The following is a 22,017-nucleotide window of genomic DNA, read 5'->3' as shown; positions in this document are numbered from 1 at the left end:
TGCTTTTCCTTTTATATGTTATATACAGTTTTACTTTTTCCTTTCAATATTATACTGTTTCAGTACTGTTTGAGCCCTGCCAGGAGAATCACAGAGAAAGTTCTTTATTTCCAGAGATTTTTGGCAAAAGAGGAAAATCACTGTAACTTTTCATCCTTGTACATGCTCTACAAGCACCTGAAGGAGAAAATGGCCAGAAACATACATAATATGAAAAATACTGAGGAAATAGGAAAAAAAACAGCAAAATGTCCCATTACAGCCAAGCCATGATGGGACAGAATGAAGTACGACTGTTTCTACAATGCATGCCGAGTTGCTTTTGTTTAGAAGACAGATGAAAGAAAACAACTGATAATGTTGTGTTTGAGTGATTAAAAGCAATCTGTAATTTTTCGTAGACATTTACTCAAATACATTTTATGATGAGGGTGATTTAATTTTAGAGATTGATTCCTCAAGCAGGATACTAGTAGATCAAAAAAGCCTGAACTTAAATTGTGTTATTGTATGCTGTAGTCCTTTTAAAATCACAAATCCATTGGCATTTCACAAATCTGTTATTATCTATACATGGCACTTTATGGAACCTGTTACGGATCTAAATAAATAAAAGTTTATTCTGTAACCTTCATGGGGATGGTGCCTTAGGGAACCAAAACTATTTCCCCAATGGTATTGCCCTGAAGATCAACCTTGGCAACTTTACTCTTTAGAAAGAACATTAAACCTGGTCCATTTGTTGAGATAATGTTCCCTGTTAGAGGCAAGTGACCAAGAACAAGGTGTCATGTCATTTTCTAACCTGCTTAATCCAGACCAGATTTTCTGGAGTTTGGAGGGAGTTTTGGGGTTTGGAGCCTAACCCAGCTAGCATAAGGCACAAGGCAGAAACAACCCCAGGACAGGATGCCAATCCATTGTAGAGGGAACACACACACTCCCATACACCAAGCAAGCACCAATTCACCTAGCTTGCATGTCTTTGAACTGTGGGAGGAAACTGAAGCACCCAGGAAAGTCACTCAGAGACAGGGAGAACATGCAAACTCCCCACATGGAGGACCCAGGATGTGAACCCTGATCCCATTAATGTGCGGTAGCAGCGCTACCACTGCACTAACACCAAGCAGAAAGTGATTCATAGTAACAATATTAGATCATTTCCTTGATGATCCTGAATTTAATTAGAGCACATTTTAAAATTTAACTAAAAGATAATATCATAAAAGTACCTGGGGGTTGACATGGACAACAAATTGGACTGGTCTGACATCACAGTGGCACTGTACAAGAAGGGCCAGAGCAGACTGTACTTGCTAAGGAGACTTGGGTCCTTTGATTTGTGCAGCAAACTGATGGAAATGTTCTCTAAGTCCATAGTAGGTAGTGTGTGTGTTGTTCTACGTCACAATCTCCTGGGGAAGCAACCTCAGCTGAGAAGAAGCATAATGCCTGAACAAACTTAGCAAGAAAGCCTGCTCCATCACACTGACAGCTGTTGAGGAAAAGAGGATGATGGCAAAATTGGATGCCATCATGAAAAATCTTCTCCATCTTCTAATGGAGAAATTTTAGCCATGGGCTTATTCCACTATGGTGTGCTAAGAAATATCTGGGGGTCTTTTCTGCCCACTGCTATTGGGCAATTTAATGCTTCCACCCAATGCACTCATTAAGTTTATTTGTGTTTATTGGTTGATTGATTAACTGTATTATGTGTCCTATGAGTCTGTATCCTTATTTTTTATGTTTCACCTACTGTATGCATCTGAATTTCCCTATGGGATTAATAAAGTTTATCTAATGTAATCTCGTTTGCTTGTAGTTAATTGCTCCAACAAAAAATTCCAGGCTATCCACTTCAATTTATTATACAGTCTAAATTGCACTAACAGATGTGTTAAAATTTCCATTTCTTGTGTTGATGTTTATTTCAATTTAATTAAACTTATATAGCAACTCCCACACACCCTTAAAAATATATCAGTCCATCCATCCATCCATCTGCTTTTCAAACCAAATTCAAAAGGCTCATTATTGCCTGTACGTCTTCAGAAATTTTAGTTCAGCTCAGATTTCTCCATCTCTTCTATAGGTGCAGAGTGGAGTCCACGCGCACTGGCTAATTTATATTCTGGTGTACCTCCCAGCCAACTACAGAACATAAAGCACTACAGATGGAAGTGAGGACAGAGAATATCACCAGCAATGAGCTGCTTTTCCGTTCATGACTTACAGTATACAACACTCACTGTATTAGAAAGGCAAAAAAGTTAATTAAAGACCTTAGCCATACTGCACAACCACTTTTGTCACTCTTGCCATCTGGCAAACAGTATAGGAACATTGGTTTTCATACCATTAGATTTAGTTATAGTTTCTAACCACAAGTCATAAGGTCAATCATAGCAGTCAATCATAAATATTCAAATACCAGTAATGGCACGAATACACTTGACTTGAGCATTCCTATTTTTCATCCTCTTTCTCTGTACGTTTAGCATCTGTTTGCTCAGAGGTTGATGTGCTTGCTGCTTCCTGAGCAGCTCTTCTGCTCTTCTTTCATCGCCATGTTTTCACATTAAAACTGATTAAGTTAGTGTTTGTGTTGTAATTACTTAGTATGTTTTCTTTAATTTTTCACTTAAGCTGGCACTTAAGTCTTCAATCTGCCTCAAGAATGATTTAAGATATGAAGAGGTAGGGGAAGTGAGGGCGAGGATAAGAAAGGTGCCCGTACACATGCATTGCACGGCCGCCCTGCTGGCCACTGCTGAGAGTTGATTCTACTGTACAATAAAGTAAAATAAAAAGAGGAATAACCTTGGAGGTCAATCATCACTCCGAAAGCAGATAGCAGACTTCACGTAGTACATGTGTACCAAATTTCAGGTCAATAGGTCAAACAGTTTGCGAGCTACAGGTGATTTAAAATCCTGGACAGACAAACGGACAGCCTCGGTAGCGTATTATATAAGAAGATTGCGTATATACTCACCACACATACATGCACACACACCCGCACACACACAAAGTATGGGGCTCACTGATTAGTATTGCAAACTTGTAATATCCAATATGCAAGTGTACTATGGCAATGGCTTTTTGAAAAATGTAAGACATTGCTTTGATAAAAAATATAATGTAATATAATGCAATAACTTAATTTCAAATGTATGATCTAATTTACACAGTACAATGACATTTCTATTTGCTTGCAAAACCAACAAGCATGACTCCACCACTGTCCTTGTCCGGTCCAGGAATCTCACTTAATAGGTTATGTAAAATACAACTTTATAAAATATTGTAATGGCACTGACAAGGTGCATCAGCCTGGGCATGATTCACCAACAGAAGAAGCTGCCATTCCACAGTGCAAATGATCAGCTTCAGTGCCAGCTACAGAAGAGTCTAGAAAAGCAAAAGTCTGCCAAAGTCTCAAAAACATTACAACTTGCAAGCGATCCTCCTAAGCAACCTAAAAGAGGGATGTAAAGAGTGAGAAACCATGGGCACTTGATGCAACACTACAAATAAAAAAAGGAGCAAAACAAGTTTGACTTTGCAGATAGTTTTACAAAATTCACGTTAAAATTTGTTTTCCACGCTATTCTGCAATCAATTTAAAGAGTTACTTTTTTCTTCTACAGTTTATTATAAATGTCATTTGGGGGAAAAGAAACATTGCTCCTTAAGGGGTTAGCAATGTTGTTTTCATACTTTTTGGACTTTTCTGTTTTTTCAGAAAAGGTTATATGGATAAAAATAAATGGAGGGACAGTGTTAGACAAATGCTGAAACCTAGCGAGGCAATGAAACTGTTGTACAATGCAGTTGAGCAAAAAAGAGAAAAACTAGCTTGGGTCATCCCAAACTTTGTGTGCATCAGGCTGATCAACCTGAGTCCTGTCAGCCACAGTGCATTCCTGCTGCCTTATGGGAAATGCAATCCTCTCTTCTGCAGAACTATGAAAATACAAGGAGGGAAAAAAAAGTTTAAATATACAGCATATATGAAACACCAGCCTCCCCTGGCTCAATGGTATGATTTTAACTGCCATAATTTTGTGATTGTTTTTGAGAAGTGAAACAAATTTAATTTTGCTTGAATTGCTGGCTTGTCGCTAATATTAGGCTTAAATATATTAGGCCCATTTTTCTCAACCCCCCCATTTCGCGGTCTATGGTATTTTGTGATTTTCATACAGCACATCCTGTACCTACCTGACCTAAACTTAATAGTAACCTTATTGTGTATAACAGTAACCTTATGCCATATAATATTATCACTTTAGTGGCTTTTATGCAGCTTTTCTTTATAGGTTTTACTCGTCCTCTCACACTTGTGCTCAGATTTACTAAGTATACAGAGTCAGTAAGTAGGTTGTACACAGTCCATTTACAGTCACCAACATGCCTAATTGGCTTGGCTTTGCCTTATGGGAGGATACACCAAAAATATGTAAGACATACAGAGTAATTCAGCGGGTCATCTTTTGACCCCAGATCCATGAAACTGTGAGGTGACAGTGCTAAACATCAAGCCAGGGCTGCTCATTTGTCAATTAATTTTAGTTTACTTTAACTAAAACATATGAAGACAAATGCAAAGTGAAGTAGTACATCAACCATACAAGTGCTATATAGGCCTAGTCATGAGTGCAGTTAGGTAGAACTTTTCTGCACAGCTCCCTTCTGCGTGTGACTGTGCCCGGTGATAGACAGGGTACCCCTGTCCAGGGTAGGTTTTGGACACCAGTCTGATTGTGTATGGACTGGTTCAGACTCTTATTCATCTTTAAACAGAAAACACATTCAGAATGTGATATTACTGCTGCATTTAAAAGCGGCAAGGGTCGGATTTTCCCTGGCCAATTCCGTTCTGCTCTGGCTGGACTAGTCAACTTTTCTTTTTTTATGACGTTAATTTTGAAGGCTGCTGAATGTTTCCTGCTAAATTTCCCTTTATGATTCTGCCTGTGATAACAATTTAATTGCGACAGCTTGGGTTAAACTTTTTTTTTCTTAGTAACTGCTAAGCAACAGTAGTGTAGAAAATGTTAGGCCTTTCACTTTAGAAAAATTCCAGCGTTGCAAGCGTTTGATGTGGCGTCGCTCTGATCTTCGGGTCGAGCACAGTTTTCCTTCGCTCCTGAACCAGGCATTGTAAGTTAAATTATGGGTTTTCGTACTTTTTTCTTGCACTTCTTAGCTTAAAAATGCCTATTCTGCCTCCAGCTCTAGCTATGTGTGCCGTACACGCCTAATGTGATGTTGCTCTAGCTCAGCCATTTGGCCAAACGCTTCACGTCCCTGAGCCAGCGGTTTCGGGCTTTGGGTGCGCACGCACATTTTCCCGGCTCCCGACTCCCACACGTGTCGTTTTGAATTGGGTGCATTACCGTTACAAGTTCCGTATTATAAAAAGCAGTAAAAAAAACTTTGTTTTAATTCATCTCTGGTACATTACACCTCTGTAGGTCGTTTCAAGCGAAACAGTTTTTGTGCAAACATGTCGATCGTCAGTGGGGGAGAACTAGGAAATAAACACATTACTTTGTCATAATAAATAAACTAACAATAATAAAGGAGCTGATCTGTGCTTGAAGACACAGAAGGAAAGGGCGGGGTTCCTCTTGCGAACGTAGTTGGGTCACCTCAGGCAGATGACAGCTGCTTAAGCCGTTCAGAGAAGTGTGAATAACAGAGTGCAGCTGCTTGAAATCGCAGCGTAAGGGAGTGGTGGGCCTAAATTGCGGACAACGCCTTCTTCTCGATCCAATGACCATCTTGTGGTGGTATTTGGTAAGCGGGTTGCTGCAGGCGCTGTATGAAATTAAGCATTGCTCGATTTATATGCTGTCGTATACACTTGGTGCTACGAAATGTTTGCCGTTGTAACAGTGCTCCTGGAAATGAAAAGCTCATTTGATACGCTAGCAAAGCAGTGGAGCACTGTTTATAGCTTATTGATCTTAAACCGGCCAATAGGGGTGCGGTGTGTGGGTGTAACTGTACAATGAGATGGGTTGGCAGCCCGACTCTTGTCTTGCGCTTGCAACACGGTTAAGTATGGCTAGATTTACCCAATCAACGTTAAATTTGTAATTTATATCCATCGAGGAATGAAAACAAAATATGACAGATGGAATCATTCACAACATTTTAAAGCGAGTAAGACTGTCACATAATTACTATAACAATCTAGTCTGGAATTATTTGTCCTCAAACGCCACCTCGCGTTTTTGTTCGTTTTTCCAAAGCTCCAAAACTTTTCAAAGTTTCAGCCTTGCACTATCCGAGAATGATTCTATGTACCATTTTTATTTGCACTTTGACATTTCATTTTCAAGTGTTGCTCAAAACGGAAAGGGCGTGGGTTTCTGTGGGATATTCCATTATGAAACTTTTTTCTTTAACCAAACAGAAATCGTCAGCATGTTAGAATATTTCGGACTTGTGCACTTTTTTCCCGTTTGTACAGAACCATACGTAAAATCTAATACTTTCGGTCGTGAATACATATAATGAGACCCCAGACGGGCTTGTCTGGACCACGTGATCGGCGCTTGGCTTGACGATATTTTTTGATTTGGATACTCGACTTGACGTTCGATGCGCCCCATCCCCCACACACTAATAACCACGTTCTGAGATCCATTCGAAAAGGATACTTGGGATGAATCACTTTTAATGTAATCTTCCCTTTTCCGGGTGCTTTCTCATTAACATCATTTCAAAACGGTTCCTCAGCGCAAATCGACCCCGTAGAAACAACAAAGTCAAAACTTGCGAGCGCAAACAAAAAAAAACCGATTGCACTCCTTTTAAAACTATCGTTCGGTATGTTTTATCCCATAAATATTTTTAGCAACGAGTCTTTTTTCTTCTTCTGGGAAAAATTGTCTTTGATCGCCCCCTCCTTTTCTCTCTCTCTCCTCCTCTTTTGTTGCGCTCGCTGAAGCTTCTCTCTCCCCCCCTCTCTCTCTCTGCCAAATCAAGTCTGGAGCAGCAGCTGAGTATGACATCGTGCTTTATTCCTTTCAACTTCCAGTGAGTTTAGATCTGAACTCTTTTCAAAATGTTCATTTTTACTTGGCTTTCCATTGATTAGTGACAAGTCATGCGAAGAGTATTTTTAGGTAATATAAGGGAAAAACCCTTTTCAAGGGGACTGTTTGCAACGTCAAGAATATTTCAGGATCCCGGCCTTTGCTGGTAAGAAGACCGCTTGTCGTGAACTCCTTCATTTTACTTGGATCGAGTGCATTTCTAAGTCAAAAGATCAGCTTCATCCGTGATAAAGAGATGATGGGACCCCGGTCAAGACGCTCGCCGCTTCTTTGGACTCGAATTGCTCTTTGATAACCAGTTTAATAACTGCAGCGCTGGTCGTTTCCATCGAAAAAAGAAATCGCTTCTTACTTTTAAACTTTAAAAACGCAACGTGTTTGTCCACAAGAACAACAACTGGGATCTGTGTGTGTTGAAGGGGCTGTCTCTTGCTGCGGGATCAGCGGAACCCGAGGATGTGGATCAGTGGTTGTGCCTCAGTGCTGATGCTGGGGTGAGTGGTGTCGTAAGCGCAGCCCCCCTCTATGTCTGGAGCAAACGGAGGATCGGAAAGAGCTTAGCTAAAATGGTCGGAGAGTGATGCTATAGCGTTGACTCTAATAGACTCGCTTCTTTTCTCTATTTTTTTTAAAAGAAACAGTGCGTTTTTCCTGGGTAGGGATCAGACATTAAGGCGCACGACCTCCAGCAGACAACCATCTCGGTGGATACTGTGCCCAGCTCAGCTACATGCTGACAATTGCCCGCTCCGCCCGGTAAGTCCTATGTGTACATGTATGTGTCAGTGCTGGACTGTTTTGTCACCAGTAGTGGGGTGCACCATTGACCACAAAATGAATTAAGTTGCATTTTAGTTAACGTATAAATGCTGCATGTTGCCTTTTCTCAGTTTAGTTGCTCTTCTGAGTAAAGCGGAGCTTTGCCGCACAGCGGGATTATCAAGTGCCAACCGCTTTTGAGTTTTTAGATCCGTTTGTTCCCTGGCAGTGTGTCACTTCGGTGTACTTCTACTTTGTTTATCCTTCAATCTAACGTTATTTCAAGAGGGTACGTTCGTGCCAAGATGTCCATGTTGTTGAAATGAGTACGGGCGAGCGCGTGTGTGTATTAGGCGTGCAGATGTATGTAAACGTCAAAGACACTGAACGTGCGAAGACTGCACATGGCATTGAATGAGACTGGCAGATAAGAACAGTACCAATTAGAAAACGGGTACAACACCACACAGGTTAAAAAACATTTTTATTGTTTCAATAAAACCTTCAGGAATTGGCGGAATTAGATTAATGTTATGAAGTGCAACCTGGAGCTGAACTAATCGTATCTTTTAGTTGTAGTCAGCTAGTGGATAAAGACAGCATAATCTGAATCAACACACACATCCTGTTTAGGTATGGGGGCGATCAGAGCATTATGGGGTGCAAGGCAGGAGTCGGCTCAGGACACGGCACTCCTGTATGGCGGGCAAATATACAAACCTTCAACCTGAGATCATTTATGAATCATTGGGATGTGGGAAAGAAACTGTTATGGAGACCAGGCAGGCATTCAAGCTGAGTGTCCTGGAACTGTCGGGTAGCAGCCCTAGCCACTGTATCACTGTGCCCCCATTATTCATTGATTGGCTAGCCTGTATAAATTATATATATGTGTATGTATGTATATTCGTATATGAATACGTGTGTGTATGTATGCGTGTGTCAATGATGTCTATCTTGCTCACATATCTATCTATTACAAACACATCCATGTATTTTATTCTTTTTTAATGACACAATTCAGTGCCCACTGGATTTGTTTTCAGGTATGCATTAGATTCATTAGAACCAAATTTCAGACTTCATCTACACACAAATGTCGTATTTATCACACTTTTCTTGCATATGTCAGGTATAGTTTGTCTGTTGTGAAGTAAAATATAAATAACTTTATTTTTTTTAAGAAGCAGAAAGATTTAGTGCCAGCTTAAAAAGAAAAGTAGAAAGTACAAAATTCTACTTGGTACCTTGCATTATCTGACCAATTCATGTATATGATGCACATTACACATAGGCTGATCCTAGCAATAGAGCAGTATATTAAAAGTATACATTTATTTTTCATTAGTAGACTTACCAGGTCTTCTATAGCATATTTCAATGTTGTCCAAATTCACCACTATGACATAGATTAGCAGTGGACCAACTGGAACAATAAGGAAAAAAAATAAAATTAAAAACAAAAAAAAATTCAGACACCTTCCATTACCTTTTTTTTTTTTTTTAAACAGGGGGCACCTTCAACTGTCTTAATTATCTGTTTCTGTGCCATATGCATCTCAGAGATTGGTCCAACTTAAAATGAACAATGACGTAAAAGCCATTTTTATATTTGTTTTTTCTCTGTAATGGATTAGTCGTCATTGCATAAATTAATGTTAGTCGTTTCAAATGAAATGTAAACAGTTACCAGTCTTTGTAGACCATTACTCAGTGCCTACATGATCTGTCTTTATGGACCACATTAGCCTTGTACTGATGGGATCCAAAATATATAAAAACATTTGAATCAATCAGTTGCAATTTTCAGTGCCAGTATGTTCAGTCTTTAGGGTAATATGGACAGTCCAGACACAAAGAATAAACAGGAAGCAGTCCTAAGTATAGCACCTTTCTGTGCCCACATCTTTTATTTTCATGGTGCAGGTTTGCTGTAGAAGTCCTGTGCATGTCTGAATCCTGCCTGGCACCCAATGCTGCTGGCATAGGTCCAGTCTCCAGTGACCCTGAATTGAATTAAACAGGCATCAGAAAGCTATTTTATTTTAGGTTACCTGTAAACTGGTTATTCATAAATTATAAAACAGTGTAATTTAATCCTTAATTTATATGATGTCCTCATCAAAAAGAAGTATTGTCAAACCAAACATGGCTTGTACTAAAAATGACAATCCCAACAGTTATGTTTGTTATGACATTTCATATGATTTATGCTTTAAAAGTGAACAAATATGCTGTCATCTGGCGGTCCATCCTGTGTTTGTCTACATGTTGTTTCCAGTCCTGTTAGAAACATCTCTGGTCCTCTGTGGCCCTGAACTGAATTAAGCAGATTTATAAATGAATGGATGTTTTCTTCACTATTTGCATTGTTGTGGTAGAAAAATCAGGCCAGCATGTGGCCCCAGTTAACTGAGAGACCGGGTTCAATTGGTAGCTTGGTCATGCCGCCTGAAAGCAATACGTGAGTATGCATTTTACGAAAGAAAAGGGAAGACGCATAGCAGGAACACATGTCTTTCATATCATGCTTTGTGTTCTTCTTTTTACCATTTGTGTTCTTCTTTTTACCAGATTTGATTTGCTCTTCTTATTTTTACACTTGGTTTGGTTGTTGGCAAAAAGCATCACTTTATTTTGTCCCTCACCTTGTTGAGCATTTTGGGAAATTAAACAACCCTTTCCAAGTCCCACACCTAATCCAATTGTTTGTTTTATGTGGAAAGTTTTGTGTAAACGTGTCAGGCAATTTTTGGCTCAGATGGTTATATTCCAGCTAGATCAAGTCTTGGCTCAAAATAGACCGCCTGCTGTGTGTGAGCTGGATTTCCAACTGGGCACCTTCCTGACTAGCAGCTGATGGTTGCACCTAATAGCGATAATACACGTCTCTCACTAGCTAAGCCTATGTCTGAATCGATCCCAGCTTTACTTACCTTTGCTTGCGTGCTGCTTGCCCATAACGTTTAGCGTTCCATCGCTAATTTAGCTTCTTCTTTGGCACTAGTGTAGTTTATCAGCACATGATTTCTGGGTAGCTCTTCATGTTGTAAGATGCTTCTTAAAGGCCATGACCTTAAGCTGATGTTCTTAAAGATGTGACTACTACAAGATATGCAATCCACCAATATTGACTGAACTTGGTGCCAATATATACTGGAATCTTTGCATGGGCTGGGATGCAGAAAATGAACAAAGAACTTTCAAATATAAGACAAGAAGAGCTGAGCTATTTATATTAAAAAAGATTTTAACTAAATGATTGCAGACATCTCTTATAGAAGAGATGATTTGTTTAGCTGTGAACCTCTATTCCTTTGTGTAATTGAATATTGATTTTGAGAATTAACTCAATGATTTGTCATGTCCAAGTAGTTGCTTCTGCCTTATTCGTGCAATGTCCTGGCCTTGACTTCCATGTCTGGTTGTTCTCTGTGTGGAGTTTATATTTTCTTCCCATGTCTACATAGGTTTTCCTCATTGACACTTGAGTGTTTCTCCCACATCACTTAAGGAGTGTACTGTTAGTTGATCGGTGAATAAATTGTCCACATATGAGTTTGGGTGTGTGCTTTAGGATGCTCTGAAATTCACTGGTGCTCTTTCCAGGCCTGGTTTCCTCCCAGAATAAGCTCAGATACTTCCATGACCTTGGCATTGAAGTAAGTGGATTTGAGAGTGCTGTGTTATGTGCAGATTATTTCAGAGTTCTCTGAGTCATCTGTATAGAAGATGCTTGATAACTGATGTTAAATTCAATATGTTAATTAGACTTCCTTTATGGTGCATCTGATAGATGTCTTCTGTTCTGCTTCTTTGTGTATATTCCACATTCAACATCTAATTATTCTGCTCAGATTATTTGGGAATTGGTCTCAAGCGCAGGAGTATAAGAATCCCCTGGATAGTTGATCACCCGCTCTACTGTATTACCTACTCAAGAAACAAGAGTCATCAGTCAACCTAATGGTCAGATGGCATCTATGCATTCAACTTGACACATTGGCTCAAAATGCAAGATAAAAATCCTGACATTAGATTATTGGTTCAGTCATAAGTTATATCAAGGATATTATCAGTGTGCATTATTTTCATCCCAGTCTGTTGATGTTATGTTGCTCAGCTTGAAAGGGAGGTCTTAGAATTCACAAAATAATTTCCCATGTGGCTTGGAGGCCTCAAATGATGCCATGGCTAAAGTCTCCCATTTATAACAAACTAAATAAGGTAATGAGTAATTTTTCATAGGATGGATTCAAAATTGTTACAGTTTAAGGCTTCTGCATGGAACTAATAAGGAATATTGTATCTGTAGTGCTGTAATGTTGTATAGTTTATTATACTAAGTTTCTTTAAAAATACTGTAGATGGTGCATTTTTCTTCATGTGGCTATGTGTGGCATTTTTCTAAGTTCGAAGCCATTTTGACACCTCTATATCATTACCTTGACCAGTCTTTTCCATTAGACAGTTCTAGATCCATATCTTCCTTGCAAGGCATTTGGGAGACGCCATAAGTACACACTGTACCTACACCAACCTCAACTGAGACTGTCTATCTGGAGAATCAGATTTTCTTCTTCCAAGGCCTCCTATGATACTGAGCTCTGCATCACCTAGAGTGAGTCCAGCAACCCTAAGCAGGAGCCTGGTTTTGGTCCCTTATAATTTCATTCTTTGGGTCCTATTTACTCCTAGTTTCATGACCATAGATGAGAATGGGAATAAAGAATTGACCTGTAAAAAGAAGGATTATGCCCAGTTTCAGAAGCACTGACTGTTATGTCCACAATAATAGTTTTTGCTTATCATTCTCATAGTCACCTCTACATTTACTCATGAACAAGAGCCAAGGGTCTTTGTACTCCTCAAATTAAACTAGTTTTCACTTTATGCTTGCTGGGAGCAAGACAGTTTGTTTTTTTTTATGGGAGAGGACCATGACCTTAAGTTTGGAGGTGCTAAATTTCATCCCAGCTATATTAGACTTAGCGTTGAACTGTTTCAAGTGCATGTCAGAGACGCCAGACTGATGAAGCTGAGAGGGCAAATGACAAAGATGCAATACTTAGATTCCTAAACAAGACAGTCAATAATGCTTGGCAGGCCCTTGTCACCCTGCCAGTGAAAATCAGAAACAAGCGAGGAGACAATACACATCCTTGTTGGAGTCTGATGCCCACCCACATTGAATGGACTCATTTTAATGTCAATTATAGTAACACTATTCTTGGTGTGCTACTGCATATAATGAACAGCATTGTAGCAGCAATTGTACAACCTGCAGCTCTAGTATCATCTTCCGCAGGTAATGTGAAGAACTTTTAAACATTTTTTTTTCTTCCTAACCTTTTTCTAAGAAAAGGCAGTGACGTTTAAAAACTCCCTAAAACGATTGTGCTCTACTGATGTAAAGCCACACAACACTGAGGTTGTAAAAAATCCCATTTGGAATTTGTGGAAGAAATCCTGTCTTGTAGGGAGCTGGAGAGAGGTCCATTCAATTAAATGGCATAAAGCCGATTTTTGTTTTTAATATAAGGAAATCTAAAGAAAAGGTGCATAAGTCCAGAGAGCGACTGGGCTAAAGCTTTGTTCACTTGCACAGCTGTGTGACAAGACAATACTGACTACTGTCCTCACTGTTTGTGGTGCCAGTGCATAACATTGCTTATAATTTTTGCAGTAAAATATTGCAGACCAATGATTTATTAGGTGAAGTGCCATTATGAATAATGCTGCACATCCTCTCTCTGCCAGACTAACTAACACTGAGTACTTTCAACCAAGGAATCGTTCAACAGAACCGTGTTAGGAAGCACTACTTTATACCACCAACAGCAATACGCCTGCATAATGCTTTACTGTGACTGCCAAGTCAGATGTTTTCTTTCTTTTTAAAGTTGCCTTGTTTTTAGTCATTCTGGTATGTGTTCAGCCAATATTTTATGTGTGTATGCATTCATCTATCTGTTTATGTATTTATTTAAAGAGCTTCTGTAAAAAGCCAGATCTTCCCCTAGGGACAAATAAAGAGCTATCTGTCTGTCCAAAAATGATAGTATCATATCTTTTTGGCAAAAAAATGCATTCTCATTCCCTAGTTGTGCTGCACTTGGGACACACATGTGTGCAAAGGTTTTATCTCTGTAAAGCAAAATCCACAGAACTGATTATTTAACATCGGTGAGGTCCAAGCACTTTACAGAGCTAGCGACTGTGCCAGGTTTCATTTGGATTGAGTGATGCCTGTCTCACTTATTGCAACACACACACACACACATATTCCACTTCAGAAGTAAGTGAATTTGCTTTTACAGATGCCTTAAATCTGCTGAAAACTTGAAATTAAATCTCTGACTTAATTATTTTTGTTTAGAGTCAAAGGAATACAGATTGCATAACTAAAAAGTAACAAAAATTAAAAGTCTGGAGAATAAAACTTGAATTTAAAACGTGTGGAAAAAAACACTACTGTTTATTCTTATTATTCCTATTATTCTTATTCTATTCTGTTAAGTCTACTTGGCATAAACTTGTGCAACAATCCTCCTCTGCACTTTTCGTTAACCCTGAAGTTCAGCCCATAGCCTTCAGTGAAGAAGCTTCGTTTAGGCAAAAACTTAGTTTTTTGCCTTTGAAGAACTACATTTAATGCAGTTTTACCAAGGCACAGAGGTTTGTACATTGACATATTGTTATGAGTATCAGTGGGCCAACTATATCTCTCTTGTTGATTTCCATGTAGTGGACTTTATAGTTGTTTATTATGAAGAGAAATTCTATTATAAAAAATGGAGCAGCCCCTTGGTTTTATAGAATTAACTCGATTATAATACAGTGCTATTCACAATATTTTACCTAAGAATGCTGCACTTAAACACTTTTCATGCTTATCATCTCCCCACTTTCTAAATCACTTACACAGTCCAGGGTGGCATAAGGCTGGTGCCTACCCCAACATCAAGGTTCATGGCGGGAGCTCTGGCACTGCACATGTCCATTAGGGGTCCACTTATACCCACAATTACCTTGGGCTTGTTATTCAAACCTGAATGTCTTTAGGATGTAGAAGGAAAACTAGGGCACTCTGCACAGGTACAGAGGAAATGTGCAAACAGACAGTGATGAGGCAGGCATTCATGGCCAGGACTCCAGAGGTGTATGGCAGTGTTAACTACTGTTATGGTACATGTTCTCCTTTTGTAGAGTCACAGAATCTCAAGCCTATCTCCAAAGGTACCAGCCTTGGGTGGTGTGCCAGTTAGATGTAGGGCATACTGGTATATACACCCACATACTCACTTTAGAGTAAGCAGTTGTCTTTGCGTGCATATCTTTGATATATAGAAAAAAACTCGAGTAATTGGTTAAAAATCACACACACACAATTACACAGACAAGGGAAGAACATGCAAAGTCTGTAAAGTTAATGATCGAGATAGTTGAATTCAGTTTTCCTGGAGGTGTGAGGCAGCAGTTTAACTATACAATGTTTGAAATTAGTGTATAGAAATTTGCACAAAACTGTATTAAATAAAAATACTTACTTGCTGTCTGTTATTTGTATTACTACTACTTAGTTTCCTAAAGTGTCAAAAACTCTAGTCCCAGATTTCACGTGTCCATGGTCATCCAGCATCTTGGCATCACAGACTGGTCAGATCTTGCTAATGTTGGCTGAATACCATAAATGTCTAATGATGGCTTCATTATTGGTAAAAATGACTCCACTCCGAGGTGTACAGATTGCCAGAACTGGACAAGGACAAAAGAAAAGAATGTGAGAATTACATTGCAGAATCAAATTGTTGGCTCAGTTATTAAAAAGCAATGCTAGAACACTCAGGAAGAAAAGCGGAGACTGAAGTTACCTCTCTGACATTGATGAGTACATAGTTTCAGAGTTAGGTATCTGGTAGTTGAAGGCTTTACTTGCAACATTCAAATGTTATTTATTGTTTAAATCTGAAACAGGATTGGACCTGTAGCTTACAATCTATACCATCCAAATGCCAATTGTAATTCTGCTCAATTTGATCTTTCCATCTTGCTGCCAGTCTGAACACAATGCACATCACACCTCCTTGTGATATTAAAGTTTGCAAAGTTTTGTTTTTTTATGTGGATTATGCCATTGTTTAAAATATTTAAATTGTTAAGATTTTTTTCTTAAACTGCATGGAACGAATTTTTAGATAAGCCGACATGAATGAACCGCCATCAGTCTTCATAGGCTGTGAAGATAATGCAACTTATTAAATAGGTGAAAGATTTACAAAAAGCACAAAAAACACCGGAGTCTACTTAGCATTGTCTGTTGGGCTACAAAAACAGCAAATTAATTTAGATAATTCAGGTATTTTAAAGAGAAAGGAATGGCCTTGCAACTCAAGGGTATCCAACTCCAATACTGGAAGGCTACCATAGCTGCAGATTTTAATTCTAATCGTTTCTCTAATTAGTGACCAGTTTTTGCTGCTAATTATCATTTTTTGTTTTAATTTTAATTGACTTGCTATTTAAGACTCTGGCCCCTTGTTTCTTTTTCATTAATTAGCAGCCATACAATAATGCGATCCAAAATGAGCCAACATCTGATCGGCTAACTTGTCCATCATACAATATCTGAAAATAAAGAAGGGTGAAGGTCTCATTAATGTTGATTGGCTCAGATCCTCAAAAAAAGTTTGAAGGCAATCTTGGAAAAAAAGAAAATGAACAGTTCTGGGAATATCTGCTATGGTAGAATGAAAGCAACAACAAGCCGTGGAGTTAAATAACCGGTTTAACTAACAACAAGAGTCATTCAAATTAAGAAAGTGGTTGGATTTTGTGGCTTTAACTTAACTGGTCATCTGTTGGCTCAGTTTTTGCATTGTTTTTCTTTGGTTGCCATTTGAGGTAAGAAGAACAAGCAATATAAAGGATCAAGTCTTAAAATACAAAGCAATTAAAATAACTGGAAAAAAAAGTCAGTTAACAGCAGAAATTGGTCACCAATGAAGGATGTGGCAGGAAGGAAAACCAGCAGCCAATGCAGCCCTCCAGGATCATAGCTGGACACCCCTGCTGTAGGCACTCAGCCAGTTCTGTTTATTCCTGTAAGCCAGCGGTCTGCAAAGGAGGACCCCTGAAGAGCTGCACTGGCTGCAGGTGTTTGTTACATACCGAATGCTCAATCAGAAACTAATCCTTGCTAATAACAATCTATGGCTTGTTAGAGTTTTCATTCTTCCATGTCAGGTAATTCTTATACAGTATTGCAGATTTTTCTTCTCTCCAAGGATATTATCCAATTAATTTGTTACCTGAAGCACAGAAATTCTTTGTCGTTCACTTTTTTTTTCTTCAGTTCCCTCCAAATATTTTATTGAACTGGATAGTTCATGATGACTATACACAAGTATAAATGGAAAACTGCTGGTTGTTTTGCCAGATGCAATTTATTGCTAAAAAGGAGCAATTAAACAAAGTGAATGCAGCTGTTTAAAGCAAAAGCGAACAGTTAAAAGTGAAGGACTTGAACAAACAAGACAAATAAAATGAAGCATAAAAATGTTGCTGGGAGAAGAAGTGTTTCAGCAAAAAATTATTAAGAAACTGGGACGGAGCAAAACTCTACCGCATTCCAGGACTGATTTCATAGACCCTTGTTATAAGCCAAAGATGCGGTACGACAAATATAATATACGAAAACTGTCATATACTGTTTCCTTCCTGTGTTAAATACCCATTATGGCTGCAAATTTGTGGTATATACACAAATAATTTTAGGTGGGTCTTGTCACCTCAGCATCTTGCTGCTAGAAGAATGTGTCATCCTTTCCGTGCACCACTCGCTTTTTAGATTTTGAATGCAGTTCTAACCATCACTAAAAGAGAATGTGGTGAGAACAGAACCTGCAACATTGCAGTTTACAGTTCAGTCCATTAGCTTCCAGGTACAAGTGGAAGTAGACATGTTAGTTGATGGTACTAGTCTTTAAGTTTTATAACAGAAGAAAGATCTCTGACTGCTCCTGGCCACAATTAACAATGCACTAAATGGCAGCTTCATATGTCCCTTGTGACAGTTGGTGCATGTTAATTGTTTAGCAAGGTCCATTTGCTAAAATTGGAGTTGGTAATAATTTTGGGGTAGATTCATGCAAAAAGTCAACCGATTATAAAATCCACGTAATCCACTTTTTGGGAAGGGCCTGTCTTAAAAGCTTTAGGATCAAAGCAGAGCCAATCCTCTTGGAGCACTGGTCCGTTTTAGGTCACAGTCACTCAAAGAGAAACAATTTAAAGTCACCTAGTGATCCAATGCAAATAAATGGAGAATGTATAAAATCTCAGACAATGACCAGCTTGGGATTTGAACCTTGGCTCTAGGAGTTGCAAGGCAGCAACACTGATCATCTAATTACCTTGCAACTTGATAGATAACAATGAAGACCTCTGCACAAATAATTCAGTCAGTCTCGGTGTAGTGTGCATGGAGGTTTTATAAAATTGGCAAGAGCAGGACTGCATACTTACTGATTAAGAAAATGCTGTTAAAAAATTACAAATGTACAGCATATGCGGCAGGTATTATATAACATGGAGTAAAGAGTAGGTGGAAGATGGCATTCAGTCATGCAAGTCTACAATGGATTCAGAAAGTATTTGGGCTCCTTCATTTTCTGCACACTCTTGCGTTGTAGATTTAGTTTTAAATGGACAAATTTCCAACTTTTGCCCAACAATCTACTCTCAATTATCCACAATTTAAGTAGAAGCATGTTTTCAGAAAAGTTTACACATACACATTTATTAAAAATCTAAAACCCCTCATTCAGACCCATTTCTGTGACAGTCCAAAATGTGGTCAAGTCCATCCTATTTGCTTTAATTATCCTTGAGATGTGTCTAGAACTTGATGAGTCCACCTGTGGGAAATGGAATTGATTGGACATCATTTAGAATGACACACACCAGTGTATATGTGGTCCCACAATTCTCACTTCATATTAGTACAAAAACCAAGCTATGAATTTCCAGGAATTCTCAGTTGACCTCCACTATCAAACTGAGGTGTGACATTGATCAAGACAAGTGCATAAAACCATTTTTGAAGCTTTGATTGTTCCCAGGAGCACAGTGGCCTCAATAATTGTGAAATGGAAGAAGACCAAAATTACCAGGCGTCTTCCTAGAGCTGGCGATCCAGCCAAACTAAGTAATCATGCAAGAAGCACCTTGGAAAGGGAGATGACGAAGAATCCAGTGGTCAGTCTAACAGAGCTCCATAAGTGCTCTGCTGAGATGGGTGAACCTGTTAGAAGGACAACCTTATCAGTAGAACTCCCATCAGTCAATTGTTTGTGGTACTGTGGCTAACTCCTGCTTGGAGTTTGCCAAAGAGTATTCAAAGGAGAGCATGAGGAAGAAGATTCTCTGGTCTAATGAGACAAAAATAGAATTATTTGGGCAGAACTCCAAGCACTTTGTCTGGAGAAGACCAGGCATTTCTCATCATCTGCCCATACTATCCTTACAGTGAAACATGATGGTAGAAACAACCTGGCATGGGTTTTTTTCCTAGCATTGGGGACATGGAAACTGGTTAGATTTCAGAGAGCGATGAATGCAGCCAAATACTGAGACGTTCTTGAAGAAAATCTCCTCCAGAATGGACAGAACCTCAGACTGGGGCAATGGTTGTTCTTTCAGCAAGATAATGATCTGAAACATTCAACCAAGACAACGCTTGAGTTGCTTTGGGACAGGTCTCTGACTGTTCCTGAGCGGCCCAGCCAAAGCCAAGAATTAAATCCCTTAGAATATCTGTGGAGAGACCTAAAATTGGCAGTTTAATGGATTCCTCCAATCCAATTTAATGGAGTCTGATTTGATCTTCCAAAAAGAATAGGATATACTGCCCAAATCTAGGTGTGCAAAGCTTATACGGACTTAACCAAGAAGATTCAAAGATTTAATTGCTGCCAAAGGGACTTTTATAAAGTACTGAGGGTAATGGATACTTCATATGAATATACAGTACAATTTTAGTTTTTGATTTTTAATACATTTTCAAACCTTTCTTAAAACATGTTTTCATTTTGTAGATTGACAGACAGAAACAGCAAATTTATCCACTTAATCTACAACACATTAAAGTGTGCAGACATTGAAGGGGTCTGACTGCTGGGGAGCTAACATGATTTCTTCATGTGCTTGTAGGCTTTTTTCCATTATTCTGTTAGATTTTATTGTACCTCCAAGATACACGTAGGAAATTAATCTGCCTCTCTAAATTAGTTTGGTCTGAGTGTACTGTGATAGACTGGTGTCCCTTTTAGGTATATGTTCCAGCCGTTTTGCCTTAGGCTGGCTCAGACTCTCTGTCTTTATTTAAAAAAAGTTGATACATACAATGAATAGAAAGATCGAGTCTTTGAAGGATTCAAGACAGTAGAGCAGAAGAACAGAAACAGGCCCGAGTTCATGACTTCAGTTCTGGGCCTGAAGGATTTTAGAGGCTGGGCCCCACCAGCTTGGTTACATTCTGTAATAGCTTTTTCCGCCTACTGTATGGTTCATGACTTCTTTCACTTTTTTCTCACAGAGAAGTGTGCATGTGTTAAAAAAGAGGTGTGCTTTATGTTCTGAAAGAAAATGCACTTTTTTATCCTTTTACTTCTGCTTGCTTTCAATTAATTTGATTTACTGCTCTAGTGTGCATGGCACCTGCAGTTAATACTTCCTCTTTTCTGTCTGTATTTAAAAGCCTCAGCTGGCATTTGTAGTCAGAAAAAAAAGCATTTGTTTCCTCAATGTTTCAGATAGAACTACAGCAATGAGATATGGCTTTATTATCCCTCAAAGGAAATATACCTTGGAGTGGTTTCCATATAATAGAGGCATAAAGAAATTTAAAAGACTAACGTAGGAAAAAAAATGAACAGATGACTAATAAATGTGTCACTGTATATAGTCTATGGGAATATGGCAGGAAAACCTGAACAGAATACTTAGAGAACAGGCAGACTGTGCAAAGACAACAACCAGATGTAGGGTTACACTACACAGAGGCAGCTGCCCTAACTACTGTGCCACCATGCTGTTCACAATTAATGTAATTTGTAACTCTAAACTGACTTGGTAAGTGTGAGTGTAGGTTAGTATGTGTATGTCCCCGGGGATTGACTCCTGTTTCTTTCAAGTCTGATTCCGGCTCATTACACAATGTTTCTGGAACTGGCATCAAAAAGAATGACTAAAATAAAGAACTCTCAAACTCTTTAGCTTGGTGGCAAATCCAATCCTGGCAGTATTAGGCACAAGGTAGGAAACACCAAGGGATAGAGTGTCACTCCATCTTAGTACCCACGCATACAGACAACCACACTCACAGTCAGATCAATTTAGAATCGGCAGTCAGCCAAACCCGCTCATCTCTGAAGATGTGGGAGAGATATTAGAATACCTATAGGAAAACCATGCAGACATGTACGATCTTCATAAATTCATCTGGGTGTTGGATCTAAACTTGGGTTGCTGGCTGTCAGAGGCAGCACTGCCATCTGCTTTGTCACTGTGCTGCTTGTCAAATAAAAGTCAAAAAAGTAAAAGAAGAGAGTATACCTAAAAAATGAAAAGAACTGCATTTGTATTTAACGTTATCTGTAAACATTTTTAAATGATTATTTGATTTTTAAGTTCTTATAAACAGAAATACATTTACTATAGGCAAATAATTAGTAGTAACAAATAAAAACAATAGAGAACAGATCTTTATGTTACGGTTGCTGACAATCAATTGATATGACCAACTTGGTAACTGCACCCCATCTTAAAATTGTAGTGTGTACTTACTGCTGCTATACATGTGATAAAATTCTACAAGTGTAGATGTGAACATATGAGCGGGCTTTGTGATGCCCTGATGTGCTGTCCCCACGTTGAGCCTACTCCTCCTGCAATTGGCTCATGTCACACTGCAACTGTGAATTGGACTGAGCAGATTTTCAAATGTTATGTATCTTCTTCTAATAAACCTGTGCCAAAATAGATCCACGTTACTTGTTTATTTCTGGCCTCATGTTGTTACTCACCATGTGCAAGGCATTTGCATGTGTCTTTTTCAGTCATTTTACTGAGATACAGTGGTGTGAAAAACTATTTGCCCCCTTCCTGATTTCTTATT

General features: G+C 38.8%; 1 protein-coding gene across 2 annotated transcripts in view; it reads left to right on the top strand.

Annotated features, from left to right (window-relative positions):
* The first annotated feature begins 6,400 nt into the window (after positions 1-6,400).
* LOC120539026 (taperin-like) overlaps positions 6,401-22,017 on the top strand; it is a 93,565-nt gene continuing 77,948 nt past the window's right edge. The window contains exons 1-2 of one of the 2 annotated variants that reach the window (XM_039768717.1): positions 6,401-7,573; positions 7,715-7,835. The gene's annotated coding sequence lies outside the window, so the exon portion shown is untranslated. Of the gene's footprint in view, positions 7,836-22,017 lie in introns of both variants that reach the window. The other variant, XM_039768716.1, reaches the window with a different exon arrangement.

This window comes from Polypterus senegalus, chromosome 11, assembly GCF_016835505.1.
Source record: "Polypterus senegalus isolate Bchr_013 chromosome 11, ASM1683550v1, whole genome shotgun sequence".
In the NCBI taxonomy this organism is placed as follows: domain Eukaryota; kingdom Metazoa; phylum Chordata; class Cladistia; order Polypteriformes; family Polypteridae; genus Polypterus; species Polypterus senegalus.
The sequence above is the reverse complement of the archived record's forward strand: the minus strand, read 5'-3'. Positions and strand labels throughout refer to the sequence as shown.